The following is a 25,398-nucleotide window of genomic DNA, read 5'->3' as shown; positions in this document are numbered from 1 at the left end:
ATGGGTTTTTTTTTTCACAAAGTAGATCCCTCAACATTGTGTGCTGAGTCATCTGCATTTGCCCAGTTAATCTTTGGTGCTTCTTTTGTATTTCAAGACCCTGTACTGTTATATGTAGCTGTAAGAGTCCATGAGTTTTGGTGGATATTAGCACCCGAGCAGAGATATGAAAATACTTTTTTTCCAACATCTTATTATAAAAAATCACAAGCACACAGCAAAGTTGAAAGAATTTTACAGTGAACCCCCATATATACACCTACTAGATTCTGCAATTAATGTTTTAGCACTTTTTCCTTTATCATTTATCTATTCATGTAATACCTTTTAAACCTCCTGAATCATTTGAATTCAAAACTGGGCTCAAAGACATTTTCCTTCATTCTGTTTTTTCTCTAACTTGTAGGCTTGATTTCCAGGAAACTTTTAGCAATTTATATTAATACAGTAAAATAGTGAACATCCTAATAGATACCAAGAGAAACTGCTTGGTTTCTCTTAATTTCATGGATATGATTTGATTTGTCAGCGTTATGATGATGATTCACATCACGATGGGTTTGTTTTTCAAACATCATTCTCTATTAAGGGCTCCGTCCTCCACTACAGTACAGTTGCTTTTTGTTCTTTTCGGATGGAACTGAAGAGGACATTGAAGAAAGCGATAGAAAGGCCACTCAGTAGACACCGAGATGCTTGTGGAAGTCTGTGGTGGGTGGGCCTTGCCAGAGCTGGCAAGGGGGCTGGCTGGGCCTCAGTGGGCTTTGAGAGAAGGCTTTTGCCGGAGTCAGCCACGTTCCCGAGTGGCTGCCATCAGGCTCTGCCGCTTGAGCCGTCAGCATGAAGGCTGCTTTGCCCAGGGCAGCCTGTCCCAGACCTGCCCTGCTAACGTTTGGCTTTGAATGTCCCTGGTTCACAGCGAGTGATCAGGATGAATACACCTTAGGTCAAGGAGCTTAGTCACCTCTTTCCAGCCTAAATGATGAACACCCTAAATTCCCATGAGTTTTCGGTGCTTGAAAGCATCTCAGCTCAGAGATGGGTTTGCAGCCATGTCTTAACAGCAGACTGACCTACTGCGTCTGCCTCTTGGTGCAGCATACAATTAGATGATGGAAGAAGGCACAACCTGCGTTAAAAGACTCACCCGTGGTCACTGCTAGAAATTAACCATGGTTTAATTTTTGTACTTTTTTTTCCCCATCCAAGCCTCAATTTCCTATATGCAGAATAAGGTGATTTCATTAGATTGTATAGAGGATTTTTTTTCTTTATCCTAAACCTTTGATTTTAATCTAGAGCATTAAATGTAGGTCAGTATTCACCCCTTTCTCAGAAATCTGGGAAGACAGTTTTGTTTTGTTTTTTTCCAGTTTCTTTGAATAATACTTTCCAGGCTGTTGTGACCATCGATGAAGCTCACCAGACTCTGGATCTAGGGCTAGAATCGTAAAGCCGTTAGTTCCTTGTGAAAGGAATGAGAGGGCATTCCTGAGACGGCGCACAGGGGGAAGCCTTACTCACAGGAAGCATATTAGCTGACTAGCTGCTTACAGAGCATGTTCCCTCCTCGACCTCCGGGAGACTCATCCTGTGGTCCAGTGTCACCTTTGTTCTAAATTTTCTGCTCGTAGCGGATGATGCAATAGTATTTTAGAAGTCTAGCCAACGAGTGCTTTGAAATGGAAGGATAGCTATACTGAAAAAATTTAACATAATCTAAATTGATATTCTAGTAATATCAGTATTCAGAAGAGGCATCCTATTTGAGGGATTTTCAGGAAAAAGAAAAGTTCAAGAACCTGAGTTTTTCCCATGCCACTGTCCCCTCTCGCCTTTACACTCCAGCAAGACTCAGCTTGTTGCTTCCCAAACCCGCTGGGCCATTTCCTGTTACCCTCCCTTTGAACACGCGGCGCCTCCAGCCTTACCCCTCTGCCCACCTCCCGAACACCATCACGCCCCACCCAGCCCAGTGCTGCCTTTCACTCTACAGATACACAGATACTAAAGTATGGAGTTTATTTGGCTTTCATTAACTTGCCAGAAGCAAGGGGAGGGTAGTTACAAAGCACTACTCTAACCTGTTATTTTCCGCGCTATTAGAATGTAAAGCAGACTGATGTAAGAACCGGCTGTCCCCATCAGTCATCACCATGCTGTGCATAGGGTTTATGAATCGTCTTCTAAATCCACAGCTAGTTTTAAAATCTAGTTTCCGGGCTAGGTCTGCAGGAAATACGACTGTGAGATCATAAATGCTATGGAGTGAGTATGAAGTTATTTACCAGGTCCTGTTATGTTAGCACTTGGGAATCGTACGAAAGCTGCTTTGTAAGTTGGGTTGTACCTGTTTGGAACCTAGCATCTCCAAAGGGGTTAACATGTGAAAAATATAACTGGCTTTAAAATGAGTTTAAATTAAATTATAAAGTTTTTAAACATAAAATAAGGTTTGGGGTACATTCACAGGCAGTGGGATTATATAACAGGTTTGTAAGGAAAATAAGATATGTGAGGTACATCCTTAACTTTTTTTTTTTTTTTTAAATTTCATTTATTTATTTATTTATGGCTGTGTTGGGTCTTCGTTTCTGTGCGAGGGCTTTCTCTAGTTGCGGCAAGTGGGGGCCACTCTTCATCGCGGTGCGCGGGCCTCTCACTGTCGCGGCCTCTCTTGTTGCGGAGCACAGGCTCCAGACACGCAGGCTCAGTAGTTGTGGCTCACGGGCCTAGTTGCTCCGCGGCATGTGGGATCTTCCCAGACCAGGGCTCGAACCCGTGTCTCCTGCATTGGCAGGCAGATTCTCAACCACTGCGCCACCAGGGAAGCCCCATCCTTAACTTTTAAGATAGATGTCTTGAAGAGGAAACTCTAATGAAATACCCTATGGTGTTACTCTCAGGGATTTAAAAAAACAACAGAGGGCACAGAAACAATGTTTTAGGTAGATGGGGGATATTTTCCAGTACAGAATCTTTCATGTACTGATTTAATTGAGAGCCCTCTCATTTGACACTGAAGTATGAATATCATCACAACTGTGGTGATAACAGTGTCAGTTAGCTGTGACCTAATCTGTACCAACCATGACTAACCAAGGATTCCAGGTCACTTCGGTTGTATTTCCTATGGCCTCACTGTTCCGGGGGCAGGATTAACAAGGAATAACTCATTTCTGTGTTCAGGCCTCTAATTGTTCATTCATGTAAAAAATAGGTGAGAATAGACCTGACCCAACACAGGTGCAAGAGATTAGTAATACTAACAACAGTAGGTAACACTTTTAGCTGGGCCCCATATGTCAGGCACTGGGCCGAGTACTTTACTTGGTTGTCTGTTTTAATAAACAATCCTGTGTGGCAGGTGCTATTATTATACCCATTTTACAGCTAGGAAACTGAGGCACAGAGAAATTAAGTTTTTTCTCCCAAGATTACACAGCTAGTAAGTGGAGGAGCCAGGATCAAATCACAGAAGTCTGGCTCCTAAACCCAAGCTCTTAATTTGTATCCTATTCAGTTTCCATAAACGACTCATATTTTGGAAGTATTTTTATCCTTTGGGGCCACTCAATTTCATTTAGTCAATTATCTTTTGTAGTGGTTTTCATATATTAGGGAGGATGGATGCAGCCCCCAAAGCTGGGCGTTATCGTGCCTTACCTTGCTCTGGATCTTCACCTGGTTACAGCTTGTCATTAACGATGCACGTTACCACAACCTGCCCCCACGGCTCCAGCCAACGCGCTTTTGGTAATAAGAGAGTAGTATGTCCAAAAAAGGTAATTAACAAAGCAACTATCCCAGCTACCAAAAAAGCGATGAGGTGTGGCCCATGATGGAATCCCCTTTTCTTTTATTACTGGAAATGAATAGAATCATTAATATTGTGCCTTCCAGTAAGTTCAGGCCCTATAATTTAAGCGCACTGTCAGGACGCAGAAATCTGTCATCTTGTGAGACTATTATTGCTTGGTACACTGACTACATAATGCCTCAGTCAGGAAGAGCGGGTTTTCCAGTGATATTGCACAAAGGCCCTTCATGCGTTGGTCTCATCTCTTGGCATTACCCCATCCTTACCTCTATTCCATGGTCTCTGGTCCAGCCAGATGAAGCTGGTCATGTTTGCCCTCCGCGTGGAAGCTCTTTCCTTCCCTCTCTTCCTAGCCGACCACTACTGTTCTCTTCAGATGAAACCTCCTCCAGGCAGCCTTCCCTGACTGCTCAGGATCAGGTCAAGTGCCCCACATGCTTCCACAGCACCCTCTGCTTACCCTTTTGTGCACACATCATACCAAATTCTAACTTCCTGTTTCTTGTCTGTCTTCCCTGACTTGCGCTGGCCCTTTAAGAGCCAGGATTGGTATGGTTTACCTTTGGGTAAACACCCTGACACACAAGACAGTGCCTGACACATGGCAGGTACTCAGCAAATGTTCGAATGAGAGAGAGGTAGAAATGACATACTTGGTGACAAGGGAAGCTAATATATGAAATATCCAGTGTTGACAGTTCCTAAGGTACATTCATGGTATTACCTGACTGAATCCTCACCGCAACTCTGGGAAGTCAATTTCTTTAACCCCGTTGCACTGACAGGGAAACATCAGCTTACCCCGGTTCATATACACAGTTTGTAGGTGGGAAAGCCAGGACTTGAGCTTAGGTCTCTGACGCCAGGTCTTACGTTCTGACATACCATGTGAATATTCCAAGGCCGGTCTTAGTTCAGGTATTAGACTCTGTAACAAAGCAGTGTGTCATTCTTGTCCTCACCAAGTAGATCCAGAGGGAGAATCAACAGGTTTTAATTTCTCTCCCTGTTAATGTCTTCCTTGGCATCCTCCTACCCCCCCATCCCCACCCACGTTTCCAGGGAAAGCTTTACAGTGACCTGTGATGGATCCTTTCCAAGTTTCTAGGTGTTGACGGTGAATCTTTTGTATGCAGACCAAGCTGGCTGCTGCTCTTATTTGGAGGAGGGGAGTAGTAGAGCTTTTGGAAAAATGGAGAACTGCGGGGGTTCTGGTAAAGCTCTTGAGCAAATTGAGTAAGATCCTGGTGTATTAGGGAGTACGAAATGAGCAGGGTGGGAGGTGTGTGTGTCTGGGCACCGAGAAAGTGAGCAAGAGGATATGAGTCGGGGGCTGGTTCGGTTGACAAGTTAAGAGGCTGTTGAGAGGTTGCTGGCTGTGTAATTGACCAGTTGAATAGATCTTAATGTCAGACTGGGGTGTTCTCCACGGGCCTGCCGGCGGGGGCGGGCTGGGGCGGGCGGCAGGGCAAGCTAGTGAGCTGGCAGCATCTTGGACACACAGAGCTAGGTATGACGGACTCACCTGGAATGCAGGGCCTGTGTCATTTCCATAAGCAGGTAACCCGCGGAATACAGAGTCAGACAGAGAGAGAGATTTGGGCAACGTTTCCTAAACTTTAAAAGTTCAGGATTTAATAATCAGCCCTGCTCTGTTCTAGGTACTCCTGGGAATGTTGTCAAAGGGAGGAATTTTTAATTTCACACAGAAATTAATTTTGCCACCACGATAGAACGTTAGACAAAGTTCATAAATTCCTCCAGCGGTGGTTTGGAGTGTCAGTTATGGACGTCTCCTTTTGTACCTGGTTATCCACAGTAAGAAGCCATCCCAGCATTTTATTATGGTTTAACTGGGGGGTGGGCAAGGTCAGGATGAGATGGCGATGCAGTTAGAAGTAACTTCTACAGGACATTCACAGATGAGAGTGACTCGGAGGTCAAGGCAGTCTGGCGTCTTTGTTCATTCAGTCAACAAAGATTTCTTGAGCAGCTGCTGTGTGCCAGGCACTGGTCAGCACTGAGAAGATGATGACAGTGATCTCTGTCACCATGGAACTTGAGTAAGTGCACAGAAAAGCAGTCTGTTAAAACTCAGGCTCCATGAGACGAGGGGAAAGGTGCTCTGTGATGCAAGAGGGCCTTCCTTTCAAGTGGTTCTGTGAGGAGGTGATCTCCAAGGTTAGAGCTGCAGGATGGGAAGGAATGTGTGGGCGGAGGAGTTGGGGGGAAGGTTCCAAGCGCCGAGATCAGCACGTTTAAGAGGCTCTGGAGTGGGAAACGAGTCTGGCCTTTGAAGATCAGGAAGAAGGCAGGTGTGGCCCAGGTGAGAGAGGGGCAAGCAGGTGCAGCCCCTCAGAGGCCTTCAGCTTGGTCCCTCCCTGCTCTGGAAAGTGTCCATCCCAGAGGTCTCAGGGACATGCTCAATGACCCCCGGAAGTGTCCGCGGCCCAGGCACCCAGGCTCTTAGGAGAGCCCTTGTCCCCCTTGCCACCTTCCTCTCCTGATACTGTCACTTGTTGAGGGGAATAAACAAGGATATACAGCAAAAGCAGATTTTAGTGAAACCAGTAGTCATATCAGGTGCCCCAAAGTGTGAGAATATGCCCACAGGACTATACAGTGACTTTAAACGGAACTGGGTTTAACCCGATGATCTGCCCGCCGTACCGTGGGTCACATGTGCCAGTCTTGTGAGCGGGAACACAGCCAGGCGGCAGGATTTAAACAAAAATCTCGGTCAAGGCTGCAAAGTGAAACCTGCGTTCTTGGCCCCCAAGGTTCTGGTGGTCCGCCGAGCGGTGGAGCTGTTTCCGTGGGCGGGGCGGGAGAGGCCCTTTTCTGACGTTAAACCTCCTCCCGTCTGGGCCTCCCCAGCGAGCAGCCTGGCGGCCTCCTGCTCGGCGAGTCCCCCCCTCCCGAGTCCCGTGTGGGAAGGGAGTGCTCCCCTGCGCTGCCCGTGAGGTCGGGGCAGGCTTCTGGCCACGCGTCCCTCCCTCCTCTTTCTCTGCGCACCCTCGCCCTTTGAATCACCTCGCCCCCATTTTAGAAGAAATGAACTTCGAAGCTGGGGGGTGGGGTGAGGCCAGGAGGAAGAGAGCGCTGGGACGTGTTGTGTGAGCCACTGGTCCTGATCCTTTTTGTCTTTTACTACCTGTAGGGGCAGGTGGACGCGGAGAAGCTGCTGGCAGGAAGGGCTGATTGTTCTCAAGGTTATGGGTTATGCAACAGAGCAGAAGAGCTTTGAGGATGCAGGAGGAGGTCAGAGCAGCTTGTCCACAAGGCATTTTACGCAGAAGTTTCCGTTTATATAAGATTTTATTGGCTTGACTGTCATTAAGAATTCCTGTGCCCGCATTTAGCTGGATCTCTGGGGTGAGTCGTTATTGCCAGTCTGCAGTTAAGGTAAGTGATTTCCTTTAAAGGACTCTACTTCCAAAGTTTTCCTGAGATGCCAGGCTGAAGCAGGTACCCTTGGCGCCTGTGTGTTTGAATAGAATGTCATTATATCCTAGTCTGTAAATTTGTACTCGAGTCCGTGAGAAAGAAAAAAAGGAGACTATTCCGCCTTCTTTATCCAGTTACGAAGTGCAGGTAGACGGTGATGTAATAGATTCTGTGGACCAGGCTGTGCTGAGCTTGCGTCTGGGACAGGGACCAGACGGATGAGAGTAGAAGCAGAAGGTATTTTTAGTCTGTCAGGGCTGCTCTGAGACACGGGTTCCTCCCCTACCGCAGTACTTCCCAGCGGGAGGTTCAGTGCCAGGCGCACTTGCTCTGGTTCACTTCACTTCTATATTATGCTTTCAAATATTCATGAGGCCTGGTGGGCTGCCGATTTGATGAAGCAGCTTTGAAACCCACACGCTTCAGCTCGAGTCTGTGACATTGCTTAGAGGGCCTCTCAGAGGGCTCTGTGTCCCACCCAGGGACCAGTGCCTTCCCTCTGAGAGGTGTGGTTTTCTCTGGAAATCGGGGCCTGGGGACATAGTTCACTCTTTTTCTCTTTTCCTACACTGAGGTGATTCAGGCACACGTGGAAGTTCTGATGCTGACATGACCTCTACAAGTAGGTTCTTGAAATTTGGGGTGAACCGATTTAAACCACTAGCAATGGTAAATCAATTGAACGCTTCAGTGAGGTTATAAATCAAGTACAACTTGCAAAAAGTGATAAAAGGAAGGGATCCTGTCTGGAATGTACCAGCTGTCTCTAGAATCACTTTTGCAAGCTGAAGAGCTTCTGCCTACAGTAAGAAAAGTGTAGGTCAATTTCCATACAAGGGTTTTTGCCTCTTTGGTAAACTTCTGCTTGGCTGGTCGTTGTTTTGATTGAGGGCCGGTCCGTCTCTCTGGCCCTCTGAGCAAGTGGTGCCAGTAAGAGCACAGAAAGCACCACGTACTGTATGGAGGAAGCACTGGGTGGGATTAGGAGGCCGGATCCCTGTCTCTTCCATCCAATCCCCGCCCCCTCCCCAATATCTACGCCAGCCCGTGAGCACCAGTGACCCTGGGAGGTTCCCGGGCCTCTCCCTCTCCCTCTCCCTCTTGATAAGATGAGACAGGATATAACCTACAGGCCCTGAAGTCAGGCTACCTGGGTCTGCAACCCGCTTCTGCCACTTGCTGGCTGTGTGACTCTGGGCACATTAACGTTACTTAATGTCTTGGTGCCTCAGTTTCCTAGTCTGTCAAATGGGAGTAGTACCCACCTCACAGGCTGCTGTGAGGCCTGAATGGGTTAAAGTGTGTGGAGTGCCTGCAAGGTGGTTTGCCTTTCTTGGGAAGGATCACAAACGCTGGTTCCAGTGATGGAGTCTCTGTTACTTTCTCCTACCTCTTCAGGCAAATAGACCTACGTGGTCACGAGAGCCAGGCAGAGCAAGTGACAACCCAGGAAGCCCGAGGGGCCCTGTGTTGGGGTCTTGGTGCCCTCTCTGTGCCTGCCTTCCTCCCCAGCTGCTTACACAGCAGCCCTCGCCTCCCCAGGAAAGGCTCAGCCCCACGCAGAGCACAGGCCCCAGCAGCCCCCGCAGATAACTGCGCAGGGGGACATGGGGTCTCAGGTGGGCAGTGTCGCTGATCTGGGGACAGTGCCCCTGGGCCTGTTGAGGTCCCGGCAGCATGTGCCAGTTTCCTGCAGTTTCAAGGATCATTGTCAGACTGGGTCATGGGGCCAAGCTCTTTACTAGCTGGTTCTCCTTGGTGAAAACTGAAAAAACTTTTCCTTCTCAGTCTACGTTTTCAAACACCCAACACACTTCTCTGAGGGCTTGGCTGGCTACCCTTCAGATATCCCAGTGAGAGACAAGACCACCAGTTTTCATGCTGCCCACACCTCTCCACCCCCCAAATCACCTGATACTCCATGCTTTCTACAGAGGTTCTCAGTGGGAGAAAAGTTATGTTTATGGGGCAAGTTCAGAGAGCTTGTGTCTCCTTTCCAGAATTTACTTGGTGGCTCTGCCCTATGTGGTGGAGAACCCTGTTCTCTTAAGTTTGGGTGGTTCCACCCAACCTCCACCGGGAATTACATCTTTAAAGGCTGCCTGGGCAGGAGAGTCCGGGACTCCCTTGGGGATTGGCGAGGGGCATCTATGAATCCAAGGGGGGAGCTGAAGAGGTGAGCTATCCGGGAAGAGAAAGCCAGGTCGAGGGCAGGTGAAGTTGTGCTGATTGCCTTGTAAGTCACAAACCTGAAGTTTTGTCAGATCTCTGGGTAAGGAGAGAACCACCCTGAATAGATAACAGTGTCTTAAATCGACTTTACAAGGAACTAAGCTGAGAATGGTAGATATTCTTCATCACTCAAAATTGTTAGTCCAAAAGGCCTAGAAAAGGCCAGCCCCTTCTGGTGGTTAAAACCAAGTGCTCCCAGTTTTCTGCACAAAAACCTGGAAATTCTCTCCCCGCATCCTGAAGGGTCTGGCCATGGAATGGCTGTGTGAGGCTGCCCCCTTGGGGCCAGCATCAGCAGTGCGTGTGTAACCTGTTGATGGAGGCTCTCTGAAATAGTCATTTTAAAGGTCTTTTGAAAAGACTTTTCTCAGTCACTCTCTCTCTACACGTGTCACTCCATATCCAGGGCTTAACCATTCTGCTTTGTTATCTTTCTAATCCGTACTTTGCCCTCTTTGGACTCCAAGGTCACTACTTTCCAGTAAGCTCTTCCACTGGCCTCCCAACTGATCTTTTTAAAATGTAAATCTGATTGTCTTTCTCTTACTCAGAGCCCTTTAATGGCTCCTCCTTTTCCAGGTTCCAGTGCCTCTCTCAGAAGATCCCTGAAGCCCGCTTCTCTGCCCCGGACCACGTCTTTACCTGTGTTCCTCTCTTTTCCTCATCCGTTCATCTGCTGACACCTGTGCATTCTTAGGAGTCGTCTCAGGTATCACCTCCTCCAGGGAGCCCTCTGGATTACATTAGATAATGTGATGTAGTAAGAGGGAGGAGGGGAGGGAGAAAACGTGAGCACACTGCGTTATAACCAAGTGCTTTTCTTCCCCTCCCACAAGACATAAGCTACCTGAGAGGGGAGACTTTTTTTCTCTGTGTCACAGTGTCTGGCATATCACTGTTGCTCACCACTATAGAGGGAATAAAGGGAGGCAGGATAAAAGCAGGCGAAGACCCAGATCACTGACTAATTCCTCTTGGGCGTGATGGAGCTCGGGAAAGAACTAAGCTAAGCTCCAGGCCCGAGAGTAAAGGCACAGCCAGTCAGTGCGGGTGAAGAGAAGTCCATCATCTCGCGGAGCAGGCCAGCTAACCTCTCCTTCCAGCCCGCCCTCCTGCTGCTCACTCAGAATGCTTCTGTGGAAGAGTCCAGACTCCATGGCAGGACCCACCCACCTATATTGCACACCTTTTTGATATGTGCCCAAAGTACCATCCAGAGTCTAGGTCTCAAGAATTATTTGCTGATGGACTTAATTACTTATTTGACAGGCGGCAAGAGCACATCCTGAAGTGTCAATTAAGACCTGTGTTAAATCAAATGTACTTCAATTTAAAAAAAAAGAACAGGGAAGAAAAAAAAAAGGCGTGTGTTTCTGACCGTCTGTGGGTATGAGGCACTGCGCTGGCCACTGTGGGCCAGCAGAGAGAAGGCATTGTTCTGTGCCTGCAAGGAGCTGACCGTCTAGCTGGGGAGAAGACAGAGCATGCAGGCCACGTTAGGGAACGAGATAGCAGATGTGAACGTGTCACAAGGCAGTGTGTGATTAATTGCCAAACAAAGAGCTCAAGAATGTGGTGGTGACTGAGCAAGATAATGTATGTTCAAGTGCCTCAGCCCTTCAGCACTCCTGACCCCAGCCAGCCCTGCCGTCTGCCTCTCTCACACCCTGTTGATCCACCTCATACAATGTAGGTACTCGGCCAGTGCAAAGCCCCTCACGCCCAGGCCCCGGCCCACCTCCCAGCCCCGTGTGCCCCGCAGCCCTTCAACCCAAAGCTGCAGAGATACCGAAGAGAACTCGCCATCTTATTTCTGTAGCACCCGCCTTCCTTCCTTGTCCAACCTTGTACCTCCGTTAAAACCCTCCTTTTCCTTCAAAATTCAGCCTAGAGTTCCTCCGTAAAGCCTGCCGAGTCTGCAGGCAGAGCTCCTTCCACGTGCTAGGTGGCGATGCTCGCGTGCTTCTGTCCTGCGAGGGATGTAAACTCCTGCTGCAGGGACGGTGTCTTTTCCCTTCATACTCGGAGCACCTGACATGCTGTCTGACGTGGAGCACACGTCCCTTAAGTGTTTGTCGTTGACTGAAAGGACTTAACACATTGGAAGGACTGAGTAAACATCGGTTGGCTTTGCACGGTTAAGATGTTAAGTGCTGTGAGTGCAGGAGAGGGTGACATGCCCGAGTGGTCCAGGGAGGCTCCGTAGAGCGAGAAGGGAATATTGAACTGAACCTTAGCGGTTTTGTACACCTGAAACTGGCAAAGAATGAGAAGGATCCCAGGTGGAGTAGCTCAGTGTCTGTGGCTGCTGGCAACCCACCCGGCTTCTCAAAACAGAAAAACAGACCAGAGGGAGGGAGCCCCGCAGAGTGGGGCGGTGGAGGCAGCCGATTTCAGTTGGAGCAGAGGGTTTACCTAAAGGAAGTCGAGAGGATGCCCTGGAGAAAGTTTGGACTTAGGCGGAGGAAAGACCTCAAAAGCAATGGGCTATCTTGCTGGCAGCGGATGCCCTTTGTTACTTTTGAAAACCATGGTGACTTGATCAAAGTGGTGTTGAAAGTGGGAGCTGCCCTGTGGCCCTGCCTTCATTTTATACCACAGCCAGAGGCCCAGGTGGTGACCAAGATGCTTAGCCCCCAGGTGTGAAGCCCCTCTACTACACAGAGCCTCACCTGGAAAGGCTGGACTTTCTATAAACAAAGGTTTTCCTTCTGACGCTGCCCTTGACCTGGCTCTGAGCTGTTGATTCTTTGGGTCCATTCAGCTCTGTCCTGTCCTTCTACCCTCGTGACTGGCAATGACCCGGAAAGTGGCAGCACCCCTGCAGCAGGTGGCCTCCAGAGCTGAGTCACCGCCCTGGGAACGGTGCCCTGGCACACCGGGAGTTCTCCACCTCACCCGGCTCTGCAAGGCTCTCAGGGCACCGCCAGAGCTGCGGAGAAAGCTTTATGCATCTAGAGTGTCACCGAGCTGATAGGAAAGCGAAATAAAGGCAATTGAAGACCAAAAAGGAAACTGTCCTAATGGTAGTTTCTAGCTGGTATCTTTGGCAAAGTACAAAGAGTTTTTCTCACAATTATACTTATGGGCTGTGGTGGTTTCATTTGAACGTACCAAAATTATCCATTTACGGATATCTTTAAGAATGGAATGAAGAGGATTTTAAAACGATGGTTTAAGATTCTGTTAGACCTTGTAAATTAAGAGAGCTTAAGGAATAAAATGATATGAAGAGATATCTTAAGCTGTCGATATTCTCGGAAATGAGCAAATGAGGTTTAAGGTTTTTTTAAGTTTTCTTTATCATTCATAGATACTCTGATGGCTATTGTTTTTAAAAAATTATGGTGCTTTTAGTTCATCCCAGAGAAGATAAAAATGTAGTGTTGTTCTTGAAAGGAGGGTTGTTTTTTTGTTTGTTTTTGTTTTTGGTGTTTTTTTGTTTTGTTTTATTTAAGTCTGGCTTGTTTACTACACCAATGAATAGAGATGACCTCAGTCTAAAAAAACAAGTTAACCATAATCTCTCTCCTTGCCTGGCAAAATAAGCCTTTTTCAAGTAGCAAAAGAAGTGCAAGTCTGACTACCAAGTCATCATTTTAGCTGATTAGATTTTCCAAAAGACAAAACAGAAGGCCCTCTACATTTTCACAACTGAATAGCTCTTAGGAAATACTCCCGGCTTGCTCAGTTCCTATAAGGCCGTAACAAGTCTGGTGACAATCAGACAGTTGCCTGAATGCGAATGCTCTGTGTGGTTAACTGTGCTGTGGCCACTGTGAGCTTTCAGAATCGGAGAAAACAGCATCACGTCTCTTGCTTTTTGAGTATGCAGTTCTTTAACTTAAAAAAAAAAGCTTCATTTTTTAAACTTCACACATCGTGTGCCCAGCTATTCTCTACAGCTGAAGTGTCCCTGAAGGCAAAAACCCAGTCATTTTCTTGGGCAAATTGTCTTGAGCACTGGGTGTATGCACATGCTCTGACCACCCTGGGGCAGTTTTCAGCAGGGCCAGGGAACTCGCTACTTAGTTGCCAAAGATGCTGTGAGCTGTGACCAGGAAGTTGGGTTTTCTCGGTTATTATCTTGTTTACTTTCCGTGAGCCACACAAAACTATGGACGGTCCACAGTGTTCCTAGTTTCTCGAAGGCAGGAAGAATTAATGCAGCTTCTCCTAGCAACCAGAGCCATATCCTGATTCCTACAACCTTTATGATCTCAGATCAATAAAGGCCAAATTGAAATGCATTTGGAAGTCAGAGGTCAGTTGGTTCTAGAATCCATTCCAATCTAAAGAATCTCTAGACTCACTGGATTTGAGCGTGCAGTTTGGAGAGAGGATTTTAAAAAGAGGGCAGCTTTATTCTTTATTTTTTGACCTGTGTTGGGAGGGAGAACTAATCTGCTTTGGGGGTGGAAGTTGCAAAAAAGCCGATCCCAGTGACCATACAGAAAGATTAATGAGCATTCGCCCCGGACTTGGCATGGCCGCCTGTAAGGAAGCCGGCAAAGGGTACCAGCCTGACGGCGTTGAAGCATCAGAGCGTCAGAAGGCTCTTGAGAAGCACTCAGGCCCTGAGGAGTTAAAAAGGCAGAGACAGCCAGTCAGCAAGTGCCCGTCTGGGCATGGATTTGTTTTTCCTGCCCTTCTGAAGTCAGAGCCAACATTCTTCATGGTTTTGAGTGATTCAGAATGTCTCTTTCTTGGCAGGGCCACTTTCCACTCATGGGCTTACGACTGAAGCCCCTTAGGTGCCGGCCAGAGTGGAGACCAGCCTCACACTTCATGTCACATCTTAGAATCATCTTAGAGCACAAGGGAAACTGTCACAGACAGCTGCTTGTTTCAGAGATGAGGAGACTGAACCAGGGGCCGTGGTCGGCCGGAGGTCACGGCGCGGGAAGGAGAGGCCGGTGGGAGCCGGGCCGCCCTCCTCTGTCCACACAGCTCGTGTCCCAGCCTGGCGGGAGAGGCTGCTGCCCTTGGATGATGCTTAGAAAATGGCTTAGGTCAGAAAGGAGAACCTCATTTGTACGGAATGAAACAAATCAGTTACTTACTTGTGTAGACAGCTTCCGCCCGACCTCCTTTGTCAGCCTGGTGAATTTATTAGCTCCTGGGCTTCCAGAAATAAGAAGGATAGAATTTCTATCTATGTGCCGAAATGGGAGACTTGATAGACCCCTTTCTCCTTCTTTTTTTGGATGAGAATTAACTTATTTCACGCTGGTTCTTTTTTCACGCTGGTTCTTAATAAACAAACGTCGACTCCTTCCCACAGGAGACAGAATTGAGCAGTGTTCTGAGAGCACACTGTGCTCCGCGGGGCACTGAGTGAATGTGATGTTCAGAAGATGCTCTAGAAGCTTGCACGTGTCTCCTGGGAATAGAAGGGCGGTGGAGATGGGGCAGGGGAGCCGCCGCTGGAGGAGCAGCGACTCACCCTCCCTGCTTGGCCAAGGACTGCAGGCCAGGCCTCGAGAAGCCCACGGGAAAGGACTCGGTTCCCCGTGAGCCCCGGCGTGAACCAGTGACCCCTGCTGGGCCCACGCGCCACCATGTCCTTCGACACCCCCCTGCCCCACTTCCGTGTCCACAAGAGCTGCAGAGAAGGACATGCCAGGTCCCTAGCTCTCTGCCAGCGGCTTCCCCGATCCCCTAGGAGGACGATGTCGCCTGTCTTTGTATAAGGACAACACCCTGAACCAAGAGAGGGATACAGTTACTCATCTGAGGAGGAAAACCCAGTCAAAGGAAGTTTCCCACCCAAGGCCTCGTGGGGTGGGGGGCGCGGGGTGGTGGTGGGGGGCAAGTGCTGCAGGGTCCTTCCAGGTGGCGCGGAGGCAGCTGTTACGGATTGCTTTGTTGTGTTAACCGCGCGATGATTGCGTTAACTAAACATGTCAGAAGTATCAGCGAAGCACATCCGACAAGATGTTTTCGTGGGAGGAGCCATCCCGTAGTGCCAACAACAGTAAGTGCCGCCTTCCGTCCTCCCAGCCCTGGGAGACAGCGCGGAGGGCAGTCAGCTTGTGTTTTGCTTCTGAGCATGATTTTACGGGATGAATAACAACGTTTTCCTCCCCATCACCTATATTGTCTTCATTCTTAAGGTAGACAATGTATTTTAAAGAGAGGTGGGAAGAAGCGTTTGGCCGTGTCCCTGCCAGCTTTCCCGGGCATCGCGCTCCAGGGCGCTGGGCCGTCCCTCCACGTGCTGCACACAGAGGTGGCCCCAGGGAAGGCCTGGGCGGTGGTTTAACTACGTCTGCCTCGGATTTTTTAAGTACTGGCTTTATTTGTATGGGCTTAAAAAATTATAATCTAGCAAATGTTTCAAATTTAAGCCGTGGGTAAAATTTTCCTAGCAGAAAATTACACGGTAAGCTGGAGAAACGGAATAGAAAGCTGCACGGGGTTCTCCTTAAGGTTTTTTGTATTCTCATGGGACTCGAAGGCGCCTCGGGCCTCGTGAGACCCTCGTGAGACGAAGGGACTGGGGCGGAGGGTGTGGAGCTGCCCCTCCCCGAGTGTCTTGCGCACCTGCAGAGGGCAGCATCTGAGCTGCGCAGGCGCTGCATCTCCAGCTGATGTAACCCAGCGCCCCAGATGCCCGCATTCCCCACAGACGGGTACCGTATACCCTGTTCATCAAGGCATCCTGAGAAAGGGGCTCCCAGTCTCTCTGGGGAACCCAAAGGAACCGACCACCCTAGTATATTCTTGCCCACTCCTCTGCAGACGTGGAGGAAGTTAGGAGGCCCTGGGAAAGCTTATTATCCTGACCCCAAAATCTGGTGCCTCACCTGTGGGCCCCATAGCCCCTAGAGTTTCCCCTGTCCTAGAACCTAACCCACTGTCAGAAAAACTGCCTGCTTGTCTGGACCCCTGCTAGCCTGCTGAGGCCGTGAGGACTGGCGCCCTGTCTTGTTCACTTTGTGTCTCCAGCATAGCGCTTCCCACGTAAAATCCAACAAACATCTGTTTCTTCTGTTCTTCATAAATTTCGTGTGTTTTCTCATCTCCTGCCACCCTAGATCTCAGTTAACTTTCACTGTGTGAGTGTGCGCGTGTGGGGAATAAATACGTGAGCTCACGCTCACACACACACACACCCCGACTGCAGTCCTGTGTGGCCTCAAATCCCTGGCAGTCTAATTTCCCAAAGGCCCCAAATGCAGTGGCATTCCCCCATTCTCACTGATTTCACCCCCCTGCTACGTTTAACAATGCTAGCATCCCCTCCCGGAAACCCTCCCGTTCTTCCACCTGCCCACGTCACGCCTGTGGAGCCCAGCTCAGGCCCCTTTCCGCTTCGAACCCCACCCTCCCCGCCCCCTCTAGCCAGCCCCACGCTCACCCAGCCCTAAATGACTGCTGTGCTCTCCTCTGCGTGCACCCTGCAGCAGCTTACCTGTTCTGTGTGTTAGATGTCACTCCACAGTTCGATTGTAAGGTCGTGTGCAAGTGCATCCACGTCATCTCCTTACCTGGTTTTCTAGTGTCTAGCCCAGTGCCGGGCTCTTAGGAGGCAATCAGTGAGTGCCTGCTGATTGATTTTGAAGCATCTGTCTTTATCAGTAGTACTGAGAAGTGACTCGTGGCTCTGTAGCACTGCTGTTGTTAATCCCTCAATGAAAGCCATGACTGTCCCAGCCCCTCCCTCGGACGTGGCCCTAAGTTGGCCCCCATACAGGCTGTTTTCCTTTGGAGCCCTTGTTACATCCTATCATCATCTGTTTATTTGTTTACTTACACTGGACTCACCTGCCTTGCTTGCTCTCGTGTCTTCCGAGCCTCATTCAGCTCCTGCTACGTTGTCATCTCGGTGAATCCGTGATGCGTGAATAGATGGCGGGACATGGTTAGAATATCCTCATCCCAGTTTCAGATTGTATCTGTCTTGTCTTTTCTTGGACTCTCGACTCCTTGCTGCAACATCCCTTGGCTTATGTGCTACCCTTTCCCGCCAGAGAAGCCCCCAGACCCACAGGTTCTGTGTACTGATGGCCAATATTATTTCAGTCTTTCACACCTTTAACATATTGATTATAATGCCTTAGGAACTGTTATCCAGAATGTTAGATGAGCCATCCCCTCACGGGGAAACTTGGGGGTGACGGGGTTAGTTGACATTTATTGAAGGTCTGTGTACCTACCGTGTGTCTCATTTGAGTTAGTTATATTTTCACAACTCTGAGAATTAACATTATTATTTTCACTTTATAAATAAAGAAACTAAAGCTCAAAAGGGTTAAACAGTGTGCCCAAGCTGTGTAACAAGTGACAGAGGGAAAATCTGAATCCTAGTCTTTCAGATCTCAAAGTTTATACTGCTCGTCTCTCTCTGTTCCCAGTTAAATGGGCCATTAAATGGGAGGTTGCTTAATAGCACTTGAGGTTAAAAAGGCAGCGCATAAGTACTAACTCAGATAAGCTAATGCTCATGAGGAAAGGCAGAGATAAGGAAAAGATGCTCATTGGTAGGTTGATTCTAAGCAGGGATTGACAAAGGTCGGCTTCTAACACCTTAAAAGTTCAAAAGGGTGACCGCTGAGCACCTAGAAGACCACCTTTAGGGGCTCTGGGACGGGGCTCTCAGTGGAGAGTGTAGGTTGAACCCTGACCCCCACCCCCACCCCGAGAAAGCAGCAGGAATCCCGTTAGTGAAGCGTGCTCACTGGCTCTCGCTCTCCCCTTTGGTGATGGGCTCAGTACAAGCCTCAGCACCATACTTAGATTAGAGCAACTGTAGAAGGCACAGACTTCCAGTGCTCATGGGAAGGGGGGAGGGCAGAGAAGTTATGGGAAGCTGAAAATGCCTCTGTCACACTTACATCCTCATAGTTAAGAAACCTTAGCACCAACTCATACAGTTTTCTTGACCAGACCTTTCTGTGCTCTGGTCTCCCCAAGAGCAGATGATGTCCGTGCATCTAAGTCATAAGAGGCTGCAGGCACAGGTCCCAAGTTCCTCAAGAGAAGTGACAGCAAGGATGGAAGAAGCCTAGTGCAGAATTAGGCTCTATCACATGCTTTTACAAGGAAAGGTTAATTGAAGGAGGACTTCCGAGCAGCTTAAATGAACTATTCCAAATACTTTTCCAAAGACTGAAAAGCTCCCAGAAAACAGCAGACTGGCATTCCCCACAGTCTGATGCACGTCTCAGCCACTCTCAAAAAGGGAAAGAGCTCCTCCTCTCTGACTTGGGTCCTATCCTCATTTTTATGATCAGACAATTTTGGAAACATGCTATCATTTTATAACGTTGTTTAAATATTCCAGAATCGTGTGTGACTCCACGTCGGCTTGAATTGTGTGTGTTTACCCTGATAGATCTTCCTTCCCACGTGTACGTCTCCACTTGCTTGATTTTTTTTAGATTGATTTTTCTGTTGTAAGACACTACTGAATATACCTGTTGGTTTTCTCAACCGTTTCTCTTACTGGTCAAGATCTTCTTGAATTTCAATCCCAACTCTGAAGAGTCTCCCTAACATAGTGTGTCCCTGTTGTGACGGCATCTTGAAGCACCTGAGCACAGTCCCGCTCAGTAGCGCTCGGCTGAAAGGTCACGCCTGTGAACCAGGTCTGACGCGTCCGCTGGTGAGCAAGCCTGCTCTCTGGCCTTGGCTGTGTTTAAGTTCCTCCTCCGAGGGGTTGTAATCATTAACTTAGACATTTCAATAGGCAGTCACTTGACAGGACAGACTTTCTTGCATGGCACTGCTGAGTCACTCAGCCTCTCGCTGGCTGAAACGTGAGCGTTTGAGAGCCAGGCCTCCCTAAGGAACCTTCCTTGGAGCTGCTCCGAAGCCCTCCTAGGAGCTGGGCAGGTCCCGTGTGCGGAAGACTCGAGCGTTCCCTCGAACAACCAGCTTTCAGGAACGAAGACCTCGACGACCTGGGCTCCCGCTCCTGTGATGTGGTGAAAGGTGCTTTCCACCTTTAAAGTTAGACCACAAAGGAGAGCGTGTCACCCGGATCCTGTTCTAGATTGTCCTCCGCCTGATTCCCAAGCAGGAAAAGGTCAAATTTACAGACTTGTGCTGCCCTCTGCTGGCCCTCTGGAGTCTGTGCCGCTGCGGCAGGAGGTTGCGAAACCAGTTTTGGAAATAGAAGCCTCCTGTGCAGGCTGCTTTCATGCCTTTCTCCGTGACTGGAAGTATAGGGTCCATATGGTGCTTTATTTCATAAGACGTCTAGCTGAACACACCTTGAGGGGCTGTGAAATGCACGCAGCCACACCAGCTTCACACAGAGAGACCTCCAGCTTGAGGAGGCGTGTGCCGCTCGCTGGGCAGGAACTTTCCTGACCTGCGTGTCTTAAGCAGGAAAGAGAAGGTGCTCCTTTTTCCTCCTTCTAAAAAATTCATCTCTTTATCACACTGGTGGAGTAATGAGAGAAAACAACTGACTTTGTTTCCTCTGTCAACTCTGGGATGTTTCCTAAGGGCTCATACTGTCCTTTAAATTCCAGGTGCTGATCTTCTGAACAAATGCCCCCTGAGGATTTCTGTGCCTGGAAAATATCTGTCTACAGATTTCTTTGACACCCTATGTAAGTAGAGGCTTGTGCTCAAAAATCAGTCTCAAGGGAGCTTTGTTTTATTTTGTTCCTGGAGGATCCCCCACTAAGTTTTTTTAGGTGGTCATCAGTGTCTGATCTTGGATTTTTTGTCTCTGAAACACTCAACTTCCAATTTACTATCAGAAAAAGTCTATAACATGAACTTCTGCTTAAAATCAAGGGTATGGATCCCATATTGAGGTCTCAGAATGGGAAGAGGAGAAGGCAGAAAATATTAAAACCACTCACTTCGGTCAGTTCAGTTGGAGATGCCATTCGTAGATCCGAGGGCATCTTTTCAGGGTTTAGTATTCGTCAGACTCCTCTGTGGTTAGCGGCTGTGGAATGTGCCCCGTACAGCTCAGGGTGTGGGCGTGGGATCCGGGAGCCCTTCCGTTTGGGAGCCGTGACAGATCTCTTAGCCACATCTGTGCTTAGAACAGGCTGAAGGAAAACCGATTTCTTATTTTTATCATCATAACCATCATTTATTGAATGTGTACATGTGCTATTTCTAGTTCCATTTGCTTCTCCTTCTCTGTCTTAATTCTCACAACAACCTTACGTGGTAGGTCTTGTTATTACCCTGATTTCACAGGTGAGGAGACTGAGGCACAGAGAGTCAAGTAACTTCCCCCAGTTTGTGCGGGGAGCGAGTTCCAGAACTTGACGTTCCAGCCCCAGAAGTCTGCGTTGGACCATCCCACCAAACTGCCCCATAGAAACGGGCAGCTTTGGAGGACGAGCTGGTGGGCTGTATTTGGAGACGGTGTTTTAGCACTGCCCACAGTCCCATGCGGGACGGGGCTGCTGGACTTAAAAAGACTTGAGCTTGTTTAAGACTAGTAGGAGAACAAGGCTTTAGAGACGATGTGACTTGCTTAAGGTCTCTCTGCAAGTCAGAGTGTGGCGGAGGGTCTGGGGCCAAATCCTACCGGTTTCCAAGTTTTCTCCTTCCTCTTGGTTGTTAGGTGCCGCTTCTGCTGTTCGGGACCAAAGCTGGTTTCAGCGGTTTGCTCATGTGCTTATTGACGAAACCCTGCACCTCAGAGCCTGTTTATCTTCAGAGGTCCACATGGCCATGTGAAGATTGGCCGTTACAGTATCTATAAAGCACCAAGCAGCAAAGAATGGTGAGTAAGAGCCTGGGCCTGGAACCAAGCAGAGTGGAGTCTGAATCCTGGTCTTGCCATTCCTAAACTTTGTGACCAAGAGCAAGTCCTGTACCCTCGCTATATCTCTGTTCCTTCACCTGAAAAATGGAAATAGCGCCACTAGCCTTGCAGGTGGTTGTGAATGATGAGAAAATGCATAGAAAGCACGTAGCACAGTGTTTGGCACAGAGTAAGTCTTCCAAAGATGGAAGCTGTCATGATTTATCAGAGTACTTTTCCATCCACTTCGCAGATCATGTGGCCTTCACTCTGAAAAGGCACTGCAGCGTCCTGATACATCTAATAAAACAATATCTGTGTGTAGTGCTTTTTAAAAAATTACAGTTGTTGCCATATACGGAATTCCATATGCCTCTAAGAACCACTGCAGGATAAGAATTTGTATCTCCATTCTCTAGATTGGCATGCTAAGGCTCAGCAAAATTAAATGATTGCCCAAGATCCCATAGCTAGTCAACAGCACAGCCAGGACTTCAGCTTAGAGCCGGAGCTCCAGATCCTGCGCTACTTATTTATCTGCTTCCTGTAAGAAAGTATTCATTAAAGGCATGTAAGTCAACAGAGAACTACTTCCCACTGTACGATCCAGCACCTTCCAACCGATAACAGTTGCATCTTTAGCCTGGCCTGAATATTTGGGTTAGGACTCTTGTATCCTGAAGTCTGTAACGTTCTGAAGCTACCTTCTTTAAAGAAGCGTCATAGTCAGATGCTGTCTCCTTGTGAAATATCCTCAAGCCCCAGGGGACGTTATCTTAATCCAGTTTGCTCGTGCAAGAACAGACTGGCGTTTCACTTCAAGGAAGACAACGTGTTTCCACTGTTCCGCTTTTGCCACACAGGAGTTACCGGTGTGGCTTATTGATTCACATTTCAGGCTCTAACTTTCCTATCAGATCTGGAAGAAAAAAAACAAAGAATGGCAGCTTGCTCCAAAACAGCATGAAGTAAAGAATCGCAGGTGGAATTTTGAAATAGAAACGCATTCTTTTAGCCTGTGTGCTGAGAGACACCAAGGAGGGATTTTGTTCTTGAAAGGTGATCACTTTAATGTGGAGGTGGAGAGTTTAACAATGTTAAGGGTGTGTTGTGTGTGTAAGAAAGAGTTGTTAAAAAATAACATTCCTTTCAAACGATGCAGTACCTTAAAACTGTCAGTGGTTAAAATAGAGACACCCTGCGTTAACAGAAGTTCAGCCCTGCCGTCTCCTGCCCTGAAAATACAGAACAATCAGGTTGATTGTTGGAGGTTGGAGGATGGGGAGGAGTGGAAACACGCTGATGTTTACTGAGTAAAATCTTTCCTTGCAGTTGACTGTCACTGAAAGACTCAACGAAGTAAGCAGATACCACGTGCTGTCGTCCTGTTTACCTGTGTACGTCCTGGAAAGAGAATGAACGAGCCCCTGTTAATTTATCAACTGTTTTTTTTTTCACTTCCCTACTAGTGAACAATGCGATTTTTTTCTCTGTGTTAATTTGATAGCCAGTCTGCCCATGCAGACGGCTTTGCAGGAAACCGACCTCTTGCTGGACGATTAAACACAAACAGAGGTCCAACTCAAGATCTCTAATTCACTGTATTTTGTTTAAGTCATTTCACAGTCACCAACTAAATACCTCAGTTTCCCCCCAAGGGCTTACAGACTTCAGAGAAGTATACTACGTGACTGATCCCTGTGCTAGTAATTACTCTTTGTCTGCTGAAAATGCCTCCTCGTGTGAAGAGACATACATGGGAAAGAATATATCCACCTTCGTTCTTCTGCTGAATTTTTTGAAAAACATACTTAAAGGATACTACAGAAAACTTACCATATCTCTTTGTTTCTGCTCAGGTAACAGAACGGTATGGTTATATATATATATATATATATATATATATATATATATATATATATATATGTATGTGTGTGTGTGTGTGTGTGCGCGCGCGCATGCATACATGTGCATGTGTGGGTGTGACATATTTTATGTATGATCTTATCAGTCATAAGTAAAAGGAAGAAATTCACTCGTCAAGGAAACAAAAGAAAAAAACAACAAAACAAAAAAACTTCTAAGTGGCAGTAAGCAAAAGCTGTAACTGGTCATTTGTAAAAAATAAGCAGACCTTTTTGTTCTGGATTTTGAATTTTTTAACTAATGAGAACAATCTGGCTGCATCTTGCATACTTCAGTCATTGTTATTATCAATTACAATAGCATATCCAGAAGGATACAGGGGACCCCTAAATTAATCACAAAATTTGTGAAATAGTTATTTGAGAGTGCCAGTGATTCTTGGCACTTTTTCAAGTTTAAATGCTTGACTTTACTATCCAGTTGAAATATTTAACTGCCTGTCACTTGACAAAATATGTGCATTTCTTTGCAGTTAGTGAGCTACTTTGACGAAGTTAGTGATTGCTGCCCAGCAATGATTGCTGCCCAGTTCTGCAGCCCATAGTGTTCTATTTCCTTATTTAAAGAGATGAAAAAACTAGCCTAGTAGTAGTAGGTACGTGCAGTGATGCTTTTCCATTGTGAAGGGTGAGTCTGTGTTGGGATCTCCTATTGAGGGGTAACTGGACAAGCCTGTCAGGGATAAGAATGGGAATCAGACCTGAGCTGAAGCCCCTCTCCCTCCTGGCTTATTAACATCCTGCTGAACCCACCTGAAATCCTCAACCACAGGCACATTGTAATTGGCTGTTCTTCCCACAGGCATTTGATGTATGAGGAAAGTTAAAAAGAAAAGCTAAGTTTCTGTTAATTTATTTAAGCAAAGAAAGCAGAATAAGTGAACGGTACAGCCAAGATTAGAACCATTCTCACAAGGTGACGCTATCATGATAAAACCAAAAAAGGGTGGGGAAATGTTTTAGGTTAAAAGAAACCAAAGAGTCTTAATGAGTGAACCTCAATGGGATTTGGGGTTGAAAACAAGCCAACAAAACCACAAAAGATATTTTTTTGGAGAAAGTGGGAAAGGTTGTGATAATAGGGTACATGTTAGATGATGCTAAGAAATTGTTAATTTTTTTAGGTATGAATAAGATATTGTAACTATATAGAAGAATGGCCTTATTTTTTTAGACCTGTTCAAGAAGTTAGGAAAACAATGTCAGGATGGTTGTTGATTTACTTTCAAATGATTCAGCAAAAAGTATACATATATTGTACATGTAGATAACATCACTAAAGCAAAAGTGGCAAAAATGAACAGTTATTGAATTTAGATGGAAGAAATTTAGGAATACATTTATTGTCATTCAAAGTTAATATATGTGTGAAATTTTTCATAACCATTTTAAAAAAAGAATGCACATCTCTTTAGTTAGGTGTCCCAGATACAGTAAGTATCTTCTTGAATCCCTAGAACCCTGAAGGGAACGGCAGTAGGCTTCCTAATAAAATGATATCAAGAACCATAATGGGAAGGAGAAAAGAACTGCAGCAAAAAATAATTTAAGGAGAACTGGGAGTGCAGTGAGTGGAGGGGAGCAGAATCTTAAGTAAAGCCAACAAAAATCCTTTACTCATAGGTGCAACCGAAGGAATTCCATTCTGGAAAAAAACATTAGGATCTCATTAGCATCAATATATTACTTTGCCTCTGAGCTATTCCATTGTCCTCCTTAGACCCCCAAATCATAGTCATCCTTTGAATCAAACAAAATTATCTTCAAACGAAAGCACCAGGTTTAGGGAAGCGTTTTCTTGAACTCATACCAGAGCGCCTGCTTACTTGGTACCATTTACATGTATGATGTAGCACTTTGACTTATCCTGCACCGGGGCACTCTGACCCCTGGATCAGCTCTGGCCGATCTTTTCCCCAAGGAAAGGATTTCCCTGGACCTCCCACTGGGAGTGAAGGGGTTGACGTGTGCCGTTGCCTCTAAATGATGAAACCGAATCTTTGTCTGGGCAGCTCAAGAATAAAGAGTCACAGGCACACGCCCCCCCACCCCCCGCCCCGCCCCGCATCAGATTTGGTGAGAGCAGCACGTGCACAGAGATTTGCTAAAGCTCGATTTAGACCACAAAGTAAATACCTCACAGCGCAGTTGCAACTTTTTCCTTTCTAGGTTGTCTTATTTATTGTAAGAGAGCACTCTGAAGGAAGGACAGATTCTAAAGCTTCTTCAGGAAGCTGGTTTCACAT

At 47.2% G+C, this 25,398-nt stretch overlaps 1 protein-coding gene across 1 annotated transcript in view; it reads left to right on the top strand.

The window, feature by feature from the left end:
• LOC309666056 (uncharacterized protein) overlaps nt 1-15,256 on the top strand; it is a 196,187-nt gene extending 180,931 nt beyond the window's left edge. The window contains exon 9 of the mRNA XM_082473180.1: nt 10,079-15,256. The gene's annotated coding sequence lies outside the window, so the exon portion shown is untranslated. The remainder of the gene's footprint in view (nt 1-10,078) is intronic.
• The last annotated feature ends 10,142 nt before the right edge of the window (nt 15,257-25,398 follow it).

The sequence above is a fragment of the Balaenoptera physalus genome (genome assembly GCF_965194825.1).
Source record: "Balaenoptera physalus genome assembly, chromosome: 8".
Lineage (NCBI taxonomy): Eukaryota > Metazoa > Chordata > Mammalia > Artiodactyla > Balaenopteridae > Balaenoptera > Balaenoptera physalus.
The sequence above is the reverse complement of the archived record's forward strand: the minus strand, read 5'-3'. Positions and strand labels throughout refer to the sequence as shown.